The 16,323-nt window shown below is 50.3% G+C and overlaps 1 long non-coding RNA gene across 1 annotated transcript; it reads right to left on the bottom strand.

Annotated features, from left to right (window-relative positions):
• Positions 1-5,804: 5,804 nt before the first annotated feature.
• Positions 5,805-6,849, bottom strand: LOC123089494 (uncharacterized). Its single transcript, XR_006442304.1, has 2 exons — positions 6,488-6,849; positions 5,805-6,401 (listed from the first exon to the last, which is right to left on the bottom strand). It is a non-coding gene; the product is annotated as an uncharacterized lncRNA (long non-coding RNA).
• Positions 6,850-16,323: the final 9,474 nt, after the last annotated feature.

The following is a 16,323-nucleotide window of genomic DNA, read 5'->3' on the forward strand; positions in this document are numbered from 1 at the left end:
AGCCACAAGCTCCAGCATGGGCACAACAGATTGTCTGTTTCCTTCAGATAGGAGAACTTCCCGAAGAGCAAGAAGAAGCGGAAAAAGTAGCCCGGCAGTCAAGTATGTACCAGTTTGTCGACAGCACACTGTACAGAAGAAGACTCAACGGTGTGAAATTGAAGTGTATTCACCGGGAAGACGGACAAAAGCTGTTGGCAGAGATACATGGAGGCATATGTGGTCACCACATTGGCGCAAGAGCACTGGCCGGCAAAGCATTCCGACAAGGTTTCTTTTGGCCGACAGCCCTCCAGGATGCAACTGCACAAGTAACCAAGTGTGAAGCGTGCCAGTTCCATTCCAAGCAGATACACCAGCCAGCTCAAGCTCTCCAGACGATCCCTTTATCCTGGCCATTTTCTGTCTGGGGGCTCGACATCCTCGGCCCCTTTCCCCGAGCTGTCGGGGGCTTTGAGTACTTGTATGTTGCAATCGACAAGTTCACAAAGTGGCCGGAAGTGGAACCAGTGAGGAAGGTGACAGCACAGTCAGCAGTCAAGTTCTTCAGGTCGATTGTTTGCCGTTTCGGGATCCCTAACATGATCATCACCGACAATGACACGCAATTCACGAGCCGCACCTTCATGCAGTACGTCCAAGATCTTGGCGCCAAGGTCTGCTTCGCTTCTTTTGCTCATCCGAGAAGAAACGGTCAAGCGGAGAGGGCAAATGCTGAAGTGCTGCGCGGGCTCAAGACCAGAACTTTCGACAGGCTGCACAAGTGTGGAAAGAACTGGATCGAGGAGCTGCCGGTGGTTCTTTGGTCGATCAGGACGACGCCAAATCGAGCCACTGGCCAGACACCTTTCGCTCTAGTCTATGGAGCAGAGGCAGTTCTCCCCAAGGAACTCGTATACGGGTCACCTCGAGTGCTCGCTTATGACGAGCTTGAGCAAGAGCAGCTGCGACAAGATGACGCGCTACTCCTTGAGGAGGACCGTCTTCAGGCTGCTGTACGAGCTGCTCGATACCAGCAAGCTTTGCGCCGCTACCATAGCCACAAAGTTAATGCCAGAAGTTTCAAGGAAGGCGACCTTGTTCTTCGGCGCGTTCAGTCCGCCAAGAGTTCCAACAAGTTGACGCCGAAGTGGGAAGGCCCTTACCGGGTGAAACGAGTCACTAGGCCCGGCGCTGTCCGCCTTGAGACCGAAGATGGCATACCGGTGAGCAACTCCTGGAACATTGAGCATCTTCGTAAGTTTTACCCGTAGGGCGCGGTTGCCGGAACCTGTTCCGGCAACCACCTTTTGTACAAGTCTTGCCGATGTTGCATGTAATTCTTTGTACAAAGCCGGGCGCAGATCCCGTGCATAAGTAAAGCTCATGTGCTCCGCACATCTTGTCAATTTCATGCTTTGTACTTCTCTTGCATGTGCTATCTGACACTTTGTGCAGCACCTACCCCCGGTAAGCAATAACGAGCCGTAAGGCTCCATATCTTTATTTTCTCTTCTTTCTTTTTCTCACAAAGGAAAGAAAGGTTCCCTCGCACACAAGTTTGCCGGGGGGAAAGGAGAAGATAATGGTGTGGACCAGGCATCGTTCAAGGAAGTTTCGCCTTACCGGAAAGCAAACGACAGAAAAGCTAAGTTGCCAAAGTTTGAGCAATCGGTTTTAAATTTTTAAGTTATCTTCCTCGAACGACCGTACTTTGTATGGAAAACCTGTGCGCGGAGGAACCAACTCGTAGCTAGTTGCGCCCTTACTTTGTTTCGAGTCTGCTCAACAACTTAAGTAAGCTGCGACTAGTTGTGACAAGGTCTCTTGTCGGAAGCGGCACCGCCAGCAGGCTGCTGATGTCCCGCACTCAGCGCTCGCGGCTAAGGTGCCTGCGCCGACAAGTTCCCTAAAAGCATAGGGTAAAATCATACAAAGAAAGGGAGCAAGTAAAGGAAATAACATAGCGATAACTACCCAAAATAGAGTTATATCACAAGATAGCTTGTCGCAGCTCTAACAGATTGTTTTTATAACATGACTAGCAGCGACAAAAAAAGAGAAAACGGGCGGCTTAATCTACGCGATCGCCCTCAACCCTCTTGATCTCGCTCACCTTGTCCACAATGGGTGCGACAAGGGCCTTGAGCGCTTCCAGATCGGCATCCGGCGGCAGGGACCTGAGGACGATGGTGAAGTTGAGACCTGGGTTGCGGAAGGCCACCTTCACCAGCACCTTCTGAAGAACTCCCGCGCAGATCTTGCGCGACTCGTCGGCCAGCTGCTTTGGGATCTTCTCCCGGAGTCGCTGGAGTGCCGTCGCCACGCCTTTGAAGAACAAGCTGAGCTTGGCGCTGGGTTGGAGGTGCTCGTCGGAGGAGTACCCGAGATCCCCCATCCCCAGCTGCGCCAGCTCCCCGTCGATGGCGGCGGCAAGATCCAAAGGACCCTCAGTCCAGTGCTCCACAGTCTCCCTGAAGGCGTCGTGGGCGGCAGCAGCATTCGCCAGCAGCGCCTCGTCGGCCTTGATCTTCTCCGACAAGGCCACCTCCCGCTCCCTGGCGCCGTCCAGCGTCTGAGTCAACGTGGACAGCTTCATCTCGAGATCTGCGTTGGAGTCCTTGGCGGCGCTGAGCTCCTTGCTCCTCTCAGCGAGAAGACCCTGCAGCTCACCATGAGCGGCAGCATCCTTCTCGCGCTCACGCTTGAGCGCGGCAAGCTCCTCGCCGCTCGCCCTGAGATCGGCTTCCAGCTGCGCCACCTTCGTCTCCAGCTCCTTCTTGACGGCCTCAGCAGCCGCGGCAGCATCCTTTGCCTCCTTGAGAGCCCCGCCAATTGCTTGCTCGCGCGCGGCAAGCTCCTCCTCGTGGCTGTCAAGATTGACCTTGCGCTGCGCCAACTCTCCTTCCTACGCAAATAGGCTTTCGGCGACAAGCCGTTGCTTCTCTTCAGCTTCGGCCTTCTCGAGGAGGAAGGCTTTCCGCTCCTCAAGAAGTTGCCCCCGCTCCTCCGCCAGGGACCGGAGAGCTTCCTGCCTGAGGCCCCGGAGCTCCTCCGCGCGCTTCTCAATGTCAACTCCCGCCTTCGCGACAAGCGCTTCTCGGGAGGCCAGCTTGGCTTGTCGGGCGCAGTAGAGCGACGTCAGCTTCCGCAGCAACCGCTCCTCTTCAGGCTCGTCGCTGCTGTTGCTTGGCGCGTCAACCAGCGTCAGCCCGGCGGAGGCAAGCACCTCTCCACCCACGATCTCTCCCACGACGCCGCATTCGACGCGTGCCGTTGGGGGAGGGCGCGGTGGGTGCGGAGTAAGATACGGCGAAACCCAGGCCGCGCGTGCCCGTGCCCTGTTTTGGGCCTGGCCCAACAGCACTCGGCACCGTGTGTGGCTAGGCCCGGGGGCTCCTATCGGTGTACTAGAGTAGGGGTACCCTAATATCCTGAACTTGTGCACGGGCAGTTGCAGCGCCCCGTGGCAAGGCTTGCCGGGTGACCGCCAAGGTCCTTCGTGGTTCCTCTGGAGCCATCCAAGAACAAAGTATTCAAGTCAAGGAGACAAGGCCCCGGCAAAGGGAGCTTGCCGGGAAGGCCAACCAAGGCATTTCAAGGAACTTGCCGCGACGCGCCACGCGTCCCGGCAAGGCCCGGTGAGCGACAAGCTTCCGGGCGCGGCAAGACAACGACCGCAGCAAGGCGCTTGCCGTGGCAAGCGGCCACTCTGTGCCCCCGCTCCAGCGCATCCACCAACGTGTCGCCCTGAGGCCTTTCCAGGTGCGCGTGGCGGGAGGCTGTGCAGCCAGCGGCGCGCGGTGGCATGCGATGCTGACAAGATCGCCATCGTGGCAAGCGGTGGCGTCCCTGACGATCCTTTTCTGCACTGTTTGGGCGACGAAGACGGGCATTTAATGCCCTTGTCCCCTGTCGTCAGGGTTAGGTAGGGTGCACTGTGCAGGTAGCTGTACCAACCACCCCTCTTTTTCCATTTTTACCCTTGTTTACGTTGCCACCTGTCGGTGACCCCTTAAGCATATAAAAGGAGGCCCATGCACAACGTAGAGGAGGTTCGGTTCAGTTCGAAGCCAGAAACACACTCACGCTCGGTCTCGTTAGCAGCTCGAGTGTACTGTAGCACTCAGCGCTCCCGAGCAAGAACTCAATACAATCAGTCAAGCAGCAGTAGGAGTGTTATCTCTCCGGAGAGCTCGGAAGCTGGGTAAACTGCTCGTGTGTCTCGCGTCGATCCGCTCTTCGTGCGATCTCCGCCCCCCGCCGAACCGAAAGGGGCTCGGTCCGCCGGTCCCATAGGTGTTCGTGGATCAGTTTCCCCGACAACAAAACTATAGAGACAAAACTGCGCTTATCACATCCTTTGCTCGCATGCAGAATCATGAACTTTAGAATAAGCAACCTAACAATTAAGTGGGGCTCTTAGTCAAAGCCAATGGGGTAATCTCAGGTGACCACACTTGAAAGATGCTTGCAGAGTGAACTGTTGAAGCTTAATGACAGATTTTACAACTATAAACTGTAGTCAGAAAAACATTAAGACATGGATAGATTCTTACCAACAACCCAGTAAATGAGACATGATGGTCCAAGATAAATAGAGCAACGCTCTTTGCTAGAGAAAAGCACGCATGCAGATTTTTACTTATACATACATAGAATTAAATTAGATGATAACTGAAATAGAGGAATGCTCTTCCCTAGAGGTAAAAAAATGCATGCATATTTTTACTTATATATAGCATATACATACAGATAAATAAACTAGATGATAACATAAATTGCGCAAGCATGAGGCAGAAATTTACCTTTTCATATTGGACTTTATGATATTTGAAGTTCAAAGTGTCTGGCTATTGAGCTCCCATTTTATGTCTACATTTTTTTCGTCTCAAATGATATGTGTAGTTGGCATACTGTTAATTACAGACCTGGAAGCTAATGTCAGTTACATTTGGAGTATGTGCCTAAAAGTGTCTACATTTTATCTCTTATGTTATGCTTGCATAATGTAAAAATGGCTCAAGGAATTTGTAGATTCAGAGCGCTCACCAAGACTACTGCCATCTCTTTAGTGAGTTTCTTTGTCTGGGTCACTAGCTACTTATGCTTGTTACACTACCTGCTGCTAGATGGATGGATACATTATTAAATAGGTTGATGCTTTTTTCCACATCTATGTCACATTAAAGGAACTAACCTTTGAATCATTGCTGACAATCTAGTAAATCACGGGAAAAGGACCATCTAATTACTCGATGTGCTGAGCTGAAACATATTGGCATATCACTGAGGAAAAGAAAGAAACTACAAAATTGACTAATTAGCAGAATGATGGAATGACAGGCATAGTTCTTTATTTCCACATACACCATTTCAGAAGACAAAATAGAGCTGAAATTATGTTAGGGGCCAGGTAGATAAAATAGGGCATCGTAGGTACTTGTTACTATAGCATTAACTACAGCGGAAATTATTTTAGGGCCCAGGTAAAAAATAGAGGCAACGTAGGTACTTGTTAGTATACCATAAACTATGGTGAAATCACAGTAGGGACATGGTAGGTGCTTGTCAGTATAACTATTTTTTCTTCCTACATGCAAGTGGTATTTTCAAAACATTTTGAAACTAGCTACTGGCAAACTGCAATTGAGTTATTAAAAAAAACACAGCTGAGTGATCCACGGAGAGGTATATGAACTACAATGAGAAAAGATTTAAAATAAGCATGATTGAATACTTTCAGTCCGTAGAAGAGCATACGAGATTGAACTAGGCTCCAAGAATCTAATTAATTACTGCACTAGCATTCGGGATTCAAGTCATAACAACGATTGCACTTCTTATTCGCTAAAAATATCCATAATATAGTGTTATTTTTATTCAGAAAAGAAGAAACACTAAATCTTAGGAGAAAAACAAAAAGAAGAAAGAACACATCAGTGCAACATAATGCTGCGACTTTAGGCTGCAGAGATAGTGCTTCTATGCAGCACTGCCTACTGAAACAAACATGGTCTACACAAGCCACTACCACAACATCAATGCAAATATACTTTGCCATCAATTCCTTCGTAATATTTTTTGAAAAAGGCACCCTTTCACACAAGCAACAGACTGCCAATCAGCTTATTTTGCCCTCAAAAATTTGTAACTGACGAAGCAAGCACAGTATGTTCGCAGTTTCAATAAAAGACCAAATGAAGTGAGGATGAACCGCGTAAAGAATAAGGGCGTTTTTTTATCGGACAGAATGAGGGCTCTTGTTCGGGCCGAACCCCAAATTTTGCTCTTGAGATCAACGAGGAGCTCCACCCTTCCTGTCCACTGCCTCCTCATTGTACGGCGGCAACCCGAGGAGCAGCTTCTTAGGGCAACCCGGGATCCTTTCTTGGCCTTCTTCCTCTTCCTTTGCCCCGCTCCTAAAAAAAATCAAGAACGCTAATCCTAAACATTCAGAAATTGATGGATGAGGAAAGGGAGAGGAAAAGGAAGAGGCAGTTCTTACCGGCTAGAAGCCGACGGAGGTGGGGAGGGACGCAGGAGAAGGCCGTTGTCGCCGCAGACCTCGCGTCGGAACTTTGCGTTGTCCACTTCGCCTCCTGGTCGCATGAGAGAGGGAATGGGGGAGTACTCCACGCGCCAGGGTGGGGAGTAGCCCTCGCTTCCGGGTAGTCCCTCCGGCACAATCGCCGCCGCCGCCGCCGCAATCCGAGGATGGACTAGGGAGAGAGAAACAATGTCGATCCACCTTTTTTTTTGAGACAGCGGTGTCGATCCAGTTGAGAGAGATAGAGGTAGGGGTGGGCCATCAACGTAAGTTTACAGATGTGAAACGTAATTTTATAGCGGTGGAACCGTCGAGGTTTGCTTAAGCCAGACCCTGTGGCTCGGTGGATGCACCGGGGCGAAGAATTACTTATTCCTCACCCAGAGCTATTAATAGAGTTTCTATATATATATATATATATATATATATATATATATATATATATATATATACACACACTAGTATAACGCCCGTGCGTTGTCACGGGCTCTTTAAAATTTATAATCAATATCTTTCATTTATCATCCCCTCATATTGGGTGATTATGGGGTGCTCTAATTAGAAACACAACAATCAAATATTAGGAAATTTCACCGAACGAACAACAACGAATAATACGATATCTATCAAACAAATAAAATGAGGTCATATTTTTGGTCCGTCATGCACTTCTGTTGAAAAGTGCCTATCCCTTTTAGAATCAACCCACTGTTTGCTCGCACGCAAAAAAATACATCTCTAAAGTGGGGAACCGATCGGTGCCAAAAAGAACTCAAACTCCTATCCAATCTCGACTTCGTGCTCTTCCACTTCCATTGATAAAGATGGGACGTCAAGGGTTTCATCATGATGACCTCGAGCAGCCGCCGACATCCCTCCCCACATCTACCCCTACCCCCTGCTGCCGCTTGCACTGTCCTTGCTCCTCGAGGGAGCTAGGGACACAATGTTCTCTAGGATGGGCATGACCAGATCCACGAGGAGGCCACATTCTTCCATGGGAACCCAATCAAGCACACCACCCTCCGCAACCATCCAATCCCGGCCTAACAAAGTCAAGACCCGCCATCGATCCACAAATCAGGCTTGCCGCATCCAGGTTCACTGCAAGTCTGCGACGAGTCTATAGTCGACATCTTGACTTTGGCTATCCCCACGGAAGAATCATCGGATCTTGCTTACTTTTACCATCACTTCGTCTCTTCCCAAGGCAGCGACACCACCCAGCCAATCACCACCACCGCTTGCGGCTTGCCTACATAAAATCATGAGAAATCCCCACGGCGGTGCTGTAAGATCACCTTGGCGACCTCGACAGTGACCGACTGGTCTAAGATCTAAGCTAGCCGCTCTTTGTAGAAACCAATAGAAGTAGGCATGTGACTCAGATTTGTTCTTTGGTGTGCATGCGTTTCTTGCTGCCCACCAGCTCTTGTCTACAACTCGCCTATCTCTGTACCAGCTCTTGGTCTACAACTCGCCTATCTCCATGCTCGAGATGACCAAGCTCGATGCGCAAGCCGCATACGTCTGCTAGAGCTATATCCAGGCCCTATGATTTTTGGATCACTAGCACTATGGGTGCCAGGACCGGAGTCGCCCTCATCCACCAAGTGGATCAAGGAGGCCCACCACCTAGACTCTACATCGCAACATTTTGTGTTTTCCTATAAAAAGTAAAGAACCTTCTCTAATAAACGTAAATATAACCTTTTGGTTTTATAGTCTCAACTTTCCTACACTCCAATACGAGAAGGATTTCTTGGTTTTATTTAATGACCTTCTTGAATGTCATTCACTTAGAAAGGTAGTAATACAATCTGTGATATTAAGGCAAATTATTAGTCATATTAAAGTGCAAAAGGCCCTATAGGAGTCAAAGCATGACTTTTATGGTTATACTGTAATTTGCAAGATCTGAGATTTATGCAAGTGTACAATTAGAGAAGAGCCAATTAAATAGATTTTCACATTCAGAATAGTACGATTAGCAGTAGCACTTCAATTTTTTCATGTTTGATCAGCTTGCTAGGTGGTTATCACTAAGCATGTTGGAACGATGAGCATAACCTAACTTAGTTCAGTACGTGTTGCTGCAAATTAGTTCAGTACGTACGAAGCTGTTGCTAATTTCAATGCCTGGCTGTTGCAAGTTTCTAATGAAAAAGTACTTCAGGTCAAAGGTCAGGGAATATACACTTTTGTTATCATGGTTGTTTCCTTATAGTGAACAACTTTGATCACCACTTCAGCAGCTACTATCTATAAGAAGACATTAGCTAAGTAGATACAGGCAAAGAAAGCATGTAGGCAAAACCAGAATTAAAAACATCCTTCTCAATGGAGCTCGTGCAGTTCGGAAGACCCTAAACATCGATGAGGGACCCCTCCGATGGTAGCATGGCGTGACAATTTCTGTCAATGACGACACCCAAAGTACCTTGCATAATCCATCGATCCAGTTTGGAACAATCAAGCACATACCTTGCAAAGTGATGTGGATCTGAAGCAGAGGTGGGAAGGTAAAGGCTCAGGTGAGGTGAGGTGGAATGAGACGTTGATATAGACGTGCATGCATGAGAATAAGGCGGTGCCCAAGATGGATCTCCATCGGAGGAGGCCGGATCCGCTGGGGAGGAGGTCGCTGTAGTACCTGCCATCTGTGCGATGGATCACGGGGCTGGCAGGCAGGGGGAGGGGATAGGAGGGAGCGGGTGGGCTAGAGCGCAGATGGCGGGTGCCCCCGACGACGGCTGGGAAGGATGGTGGAGGAGGTGGATGAGGATGGCGGCGGCGGCGTCTGCGGTTGCACCTCGTCCGCAGCCGTGCTGGTGGTGGTCGATGCGAGAGCCGGATGGCGTCGGCCAGAATCAGGTAGGGGCGACAAAGATTTAGAGGAGAGAGAGAATGGAGGCGATGAGCGATGGGAGGAAGGGCCACCGGCGATTGGGGTGGCCTCAGATCCGCCCTCCGTGGCCGCCTATTTCATGGGACGAACACCCGTGCTCACCGTCGGGCTCGCCTTTGGCCGCTGCCTCGCCGACATTCACGATGTAGAGCCCCTTCCTCCGATCCCATTTGCCAGGGAGGCAGCGCCATCCTTCATCGTAGAGAACGAGTCCACACTGAGATCCCAACCAGATCATGATTGCGCCTCCCCAAACCGCAGCGGCACATCCCACTCCATCAACGACCAACCTATATGAGGCGGAGGGTCAGTGTAGGACGCGAGCGCCGTCACCATGGACGTGGGGGACGCCGTAGGTGGGAAGGAGGCGGCGATGACATCTGTGTCAGGAAGATCGCACGACGGTGGCGACGTTTACTCGAGGGGGTCGAGAGGAGCTGCGTTTGGTGTCGGGTGGGTTCTTTGGTGCGTGCATGGGGCTGGAGATTGTGATAGGTGATCAGGTGAGGGCGTGCCATACCTGGATCGATAGCCTTACCATACCTGGTGGTAATTTAAATTTATTACCATATTCTATATTTCCCGAGTTATGGCCTTACCATACCTGGATTGATAGCCTTTGGGGTAATTTAAATTTATTACCATATAATTACCATATTCAAAATTTCCTGAGTTATGACCTTACCATACCTGGATTGATTTATTACTATACGTGGATTAATTATGATTTATTACTATATGATTTATTACTATACGTGGATAGCCTTACCATACCTAGTGGTAATTTAAATTTATTATCATATTCGATATTTGCCGAGTTATGGCCTTACCATACCTGGATTGGTAGCCTTTGGGGTAATTTAAATTTATTACCATATTCGATATTTCCCGATTTATGGCCTTACCATACCTGGATTGATAGCCTTTGGGGTAATTTAAATTTATTACCATATTCAAAATTTCCTCAGTTATGACCTTACCATACCTGGATTGATTTATTACTATACGTGGATTAATTATGATTTATTACTATATGATTTATTACTATACGTGGATAGCCTTACCATACCTGGTGGTAATTTAAATTTATTACCATATTCGATATTTCCCGAGTTATGGCCTTACCATATCTGGATTGATAGCCTTTGGGGTAATTTAAATTTATTACCATATAATTGCCATATTCAAAATTTCCTGAGTTATGACCTTACCATACCTGGATTGATTTATTACTATACGTGGATTAATTATGATTGATTACCATAAATACGTTGGGTATTGCCGGTCAGACGAGAAAAGAGAAAAACCGGTGGGAGGGGCTAGTGGGAGGTGGGACGAAGAAAAACCGGTTGAAAATAAACCGGTTGAAAATAAACCGGTTGAAAGTGGGGGGGACTATTCAACCAATTCGTCCATTAGGAGTAGATATATATATATATATATATATATATATATATATATATGTGTGTGTGTGTGTGTGTGTGTGTGTGTGTGTGTGTGTGTGTGTTATTCTGTGGCTTCAGGTGTTAGTCGTCTTGGTTCCCTCTTTGGTGTGTGGGCGGCTGCTGGTGGCCTCGCGTGGATTTGAGCTGGTTACCTTGGGTGGGAAGGTTGGTTGGAGGGATGGGAGGCTTCGATGGTGGTCGAGCCACCCGTCGCCAGCGCAAGGTCACTGGTCGTGGATACGATCCACTCATCCCCCCCTCCTCGGCCCAATGCTTGTTCGCTCATATTTCACGATGTTCGAGGCAGGGTGGTCGTTGGAGGCTTCATGAGTTTAAGGGTTGTCGGTCATGGTAAAGCCAACCTTTCGATGATCTCAAAGTTGTATGGATGCTAGACGGCGGCCCTAGCGGCGAGGGACGCAATGTTCATGGGTGGAGCGCGTGTCTTGGGTGTGGGCTGTCTGTCATGGCCATGTGAGTGGCATGGTCATTGGTATTTGGCGTAGCATGTCGTTGGTTCTACAACTTCTTTGGTATCTGGCGGTACCCTGGTTCCATGGAGGTATGTGAGCGTCGGGTGCATAACTTGCCTTGTCTTTTCCAGGCCGTCGACAATGGTTTCCATGAGCATCTTACCTTCTTGGAGGCTCCGTCGCCATCGCTCCCTGTTCTTTGTGTTGTTTCGGGTGAAAACTTGGTCCTCGAGAGAGGGCGGTGGGGGCACTTCGGTGGTGTATCCTTCTTCTAGGCACGACTTTGGAGTACATGCTTCGTCGGTGTCCGACTTCACCTCTTTACAATGCCTAGCACACGGCGGAGGTTTCCATAGACTTTAAATGGTTCTTTTTTATCACCCTTATATTTTGCCTTGGGTGTGTGTGTTGTGTGTGGTGGTGACATGTTGTATGCCATTGCGAGTGTGTTGGTTGTTGCTTTATATATAAAGGGTTAGAGCTTTTTTCAGTAAATTCATTTGTAGGCCCGTGGCAACGCACGTGCAGTTTACTAGTACTTGTAATGGTATTCTCATGCGGGGTTGCGAGACGATAGATGCCATTGAACAATTGCTACTTCTTTATTAAATTACACCGAAAAGAAAGTCTGTAAAAAATCGGGGTGGTTTAAGGTGAGGGCAAGACTGCCGTTGAAATATCGGGGGACGGGTATGTGAGTATCATGTGATAGTTTATCCAGATTCAGGGCTCTTCAGAGAGATAATACCCCTACTCCTGCATGTTTGTACCTATGTGGTATATCTGTAGTACAGAGTGCTTTTGGAGCTGTATCTGAAGTCAGTGTTGTAGGCATCTGACCTCGTATGTGTAAAGCAGTAGCACAGAGCTAGCTAGCTGGATGGCCGAATGAGCCTGGCCATGTGTGTCCATGCGTGAGAGCATGTGTGTGCGCTCATGTGTGAGCACTTGGGCATGCATGCCCGTAAGAGAGTGGAGGGGATGGATGGCTGGCTAGCTCCCTCTTATAGTGTGTGGGTAGCTTACATCCAAAGCTAGGTGGGTATGGTGGTTAGTGGCCCACCCATCAACTACACTATTCCAGATGTCATGTGAGGTGACATGCTGCATAGGCTATAATGTCGGCTACTGCCGTCACGTTTGCGGTATGGTCGTCTTGTCGATGTCGGGTCGGAGTTGTAGTTGACTCCGTGTAGTAGGCCGGTTGGACCAGTCGGCCCGAGCGGGCGGGCGCCCCGTCCGACTGCTGTCTGGAGCCGGGTGGCGAGCCGGCCGGAGCAGCCGGACTGAGGGGCTTTGCTAGCCTCGATGTCTTGAAATATTGTCTCCCCGTCTTCGGGGTACCCGTGGTCAATTACCCCGACAGTAGCCTCCGAGCCTCCGGGCAACTTGGCAAAGTTGGGCCGAGGTTTTTTAGCGGGTGTTGATGTAGAAGATGCTTGATGACGGTCGGCTGCGGGCAGCAGCCAGCACGGCTTGCTTCCGGCGGGGCGCGCGAGCGCACCCGCTAGGTTTAGCCTCCAAACCTCCGGGCAACTTTGGAAAAGTTGGGCGGAGGCTTTTCGCGGTTGTTGGTGCAGACGATGGCGTCGAGGGGCCGGTTGCAGCCGGCGGCAGGCGTGCAACAAGTGCGGCATGTTCCGAGCAGGAGCGTGCAAGCGCTCCCGCTGGGTGTAGCCTCCGAGCCTCCGAGCAACTTGGAAAAGTTGGACGGAGGGTCTTGTTGTTGATGATGAAACCGATGGCAGTGTCGAGGTTGCCGGGCGCAGACATGGTGTCCGCCGGCTGATGGGCGCGGGGCCCTGCCGGGCGGGGACGTGGGGACCGCCGACTGGTGCTGTCGGGCGCGGACGCGGGGTTTGCCGACTGAAGCTATCGGGCACGGACGCGGAGTCCGCCAACTGATGCTGTCGGGCACGGACACGGGGTCCGCCGACTGATGCTGTCGGGCGCGGACGCAGGTTCCACCGACTAATGCTGTCGGGTGTGCACGCGGAGGACACCGACTAATGTCGTCGATGACAGTCGGCTGCGGGCTGCAGCCGGCGCGGCTTGCTTCTAGTGGGGGCGCGCCAACACGCCCGCTCGGTGTAGTCTCCGAGCCTCCGGGCGACTCAAAGAGTCAGGCGGAGGGTTTATGCTGAAGATGAAGCAGGCGGTGTGATGCCGGTTGCAGTTGGCGTCAGGCCTCCAACCAGCCTCCGAGCCTTCGGGCAAGGAGGAGGTTCCCCTCGGAGATGATCATGCAAAAGACAAAATTAGTCTGTGCAGATATATCAAATGTTTGCTTTTAGCATTGCAAGTTTTATGCGGAGGGGTGTCGGCTAGGTTTCGTCTGAACCCCTTTAGTCTTTTTCATGTTCCCTCCGCTCCTTGGCTTTTGCTCTTGCTAGCCGGACAACCGCGCTGTGGTCTGTGGCTGAGAGTGGGCCGCGGAGTGGGATGTACAGTACTCAGGCTCTGGGAGTGGATTTAACCAAGCAGATACTCATAAAGCAAACGGCCCGGTCGCCCGAACCGTTTTCTTCCGGACGTTTTTCGCGTGGGTGGCCTCCAGCATTTGCTCTTGCTACGGACAGCCGCGCCGCGGTCTGTAGCTGAGACAAAGAGTGAGCCTTCGGTACCGCGCATGCTACTAAGCCGTCTACGGGAACGAATGTCTCAGGCCAAGCGGCCAGCCTCCAGGCCAACTCTGGCCGGCGCCGGGGCGAACAATGGTGCAACTGTCAAATAAAGGCGGATGTGCTCCCCAAGTGTCGCTTGGGGTTATCCAGGTTCGCACACGGTGTGAAAATATGCGGGTGAGGAGCTCACATTGGTTTGATGCAGACGAGCCGAAGGTTGATGAAGACAACCGGCGCAGCTCGGCGCTCGCGGAGCGCGCTGGCGCACCCGCTGGGTGTAGCCTTTGAGCCTCCGGGTGCTCGAAGGGAGGTCCCGGCCGGTCAAGCTCGACCGGCCAGGCGTCCAGGCGTCTAGCAGCACCCTTTTTCTTCTTTTCTCTTCTACCGGCTGTGGGCAGCCGAACACAATTTTCTTTTCGGATGTTTTTCCACATTTTTTCTTTTTTCTCTGTGTCTAGACTGACTCTTTTTTAGCACCGACCACATTTTCCAAAACCCGGCACATGCTCCAGCCGTCCCCCATTTTCTTTCGGCCGGCTGTGGACGCAACTTTTTCTTTCTTATTCATTACACGTAGCCGGCTTGGCACTCAACCACTTTTCTCCAGCCGGCGTCTTCTCTTTTTATTTTTTTTCTTTAGCCAGCGCCCCTGACTTTTCTCCTCCTAGCCGGCAGCAACTATGCCCCGCGGGCAGCCGGCACAACAGAGGTCGGCGGCGGGATGGCGGCAGGCCGCATCAGCGGAAACTAGTGGCGGGAGGGTGACAACCGGCAGCAGGGGAAGCCGGCTGCGGGAGCGCGGCAGCCGGCAGCATGGGAGGCCGGCGGCGGGCGAGCAACCGGCGCTGGGGTGCGTACTTGCGCGGGGAGCCGGCGCAATGGGGCGTTGGTGTAGGATCGAAAGTATGTCTAGAGGGGGGTGATTAGACTACTTGACCAAATAAAAAACTAGCTTTTTCCCAATTTTAAGTCTTAGCAAATTTTAGCAACTTTACACAAGTCAAGCAATCAACCTACACATGCAATTCTAAGAGTATAGCAGCAGAATGTAAAACATTGCACATGAAGGTAAAGGGAGGAGTTTGGAGTGTGCAAACGCAGTTGGAGACACAGAGATTTTTGGCATGGTTCCGATAGGTGGTGCTATCGTACATCCACGTTGATGGAGACTTCAACTTACGAAGGGTAATAGCTGCGTGAGTCCATGGAGGGCTCCACCCACAAAGGGTCCACGAAGAAGCAACTTTGTCTATCCCATCATGGCCATCGCACACGAAGGACTTGCCTTACTAGGGTAGAACTTCACGAAGTAGGCGATCTCCTTGCCCGTACAAACTCCTTGGTTCAACTCCACAATCTTGACGGAGGCTCCCAAGTAACACCTAACCAATCTAGGAGACACCACTCTCCAAAAGATAAAAGATGGTGTGTTGATGATGAACTTCTTGCTCTTGTGCTTCAAATGATAGTCTCCCCAACACTCAACTCTCTCTCATAGGATTGGATTTGGTGGAAAGATGATTTGAGTGGAAAGCAACTTAGGGAATGCTAGAGATCAAGATTTATGTGGTTGGAATGGAATATCTTGACCTCAACACATGAGTAGGTGGTTCTCTCTCAGAAAATGAATGCTGGAAGTGTAGGCATGTTCTGATGGCTTTCTCTATGAATGAAGAGAGGGTGGAGGGGTATATATAGCCTCCACACAAAATCTAACCGTTACACACAATTTACCAAACTCGGTGAGACCGAATCAGAAAACTCGGACAGACCGATTTAGTTCATAATGTGACTGTTAGGCATTTCGGTGGGACCGACATGTCAACTCGGTGGGACCGATTTCTTTAGGGTTAGGGCATAACCTAATCTCGGTGAGAACGATTACACAAACTCGGTGGGACCAACTTTGGTAATAAGCTAACCAGAGAGTTGGTTAGGCAAACTCGGTGGGACCGATTCACTCATCTCGGTGAGACCGAAACATTACGAAAGGGAAACAGAGAGTTTGCATTGCAAACTCGGTGGGACTGATCGCTCATCTCGGTTAGACCGAAACGTTATGAAGGGAAACAGAGAGTTTGCAATGCCATCTCGGTGAGACCGAGATCCCTATCGGTGAGACCGAAGTGACTAGGGTTTCTGGCAGTGGCTATATCAAATGAACTCGGTAGCGCCGGATAGATCAAATCGGTGGGGTCGAGTTTGACTTTTGGTTTGAGACATATGTGGATATGAGAAAGTGGTTGAGGGCTTTGGAGCATATCACTAAGCATCTTGAGCAAGCAAGCCATTAAGCAACATCTCATCCCCTTTTAATAGTATTGGCTTTTCCTATGGACTCAAT

The sequence above is a fragment of the Triticum aestivum genome, chromosome 1B (assembly GCF_018294505.1).
Source record: "Triticum aestivum cultivar Chinese Spring chromosome 1B, IWGSC CS RefSeq v2.1, whole genome shotgun sequence".
In the NCBI taxonomy this organism is placed as follows: domain Eukaryota; kingdom Viridiplantae; phylum Streptophyta; class Magnoliopsida; order Poales; family Poaceae; genus Triticum; species Triticum aestivum.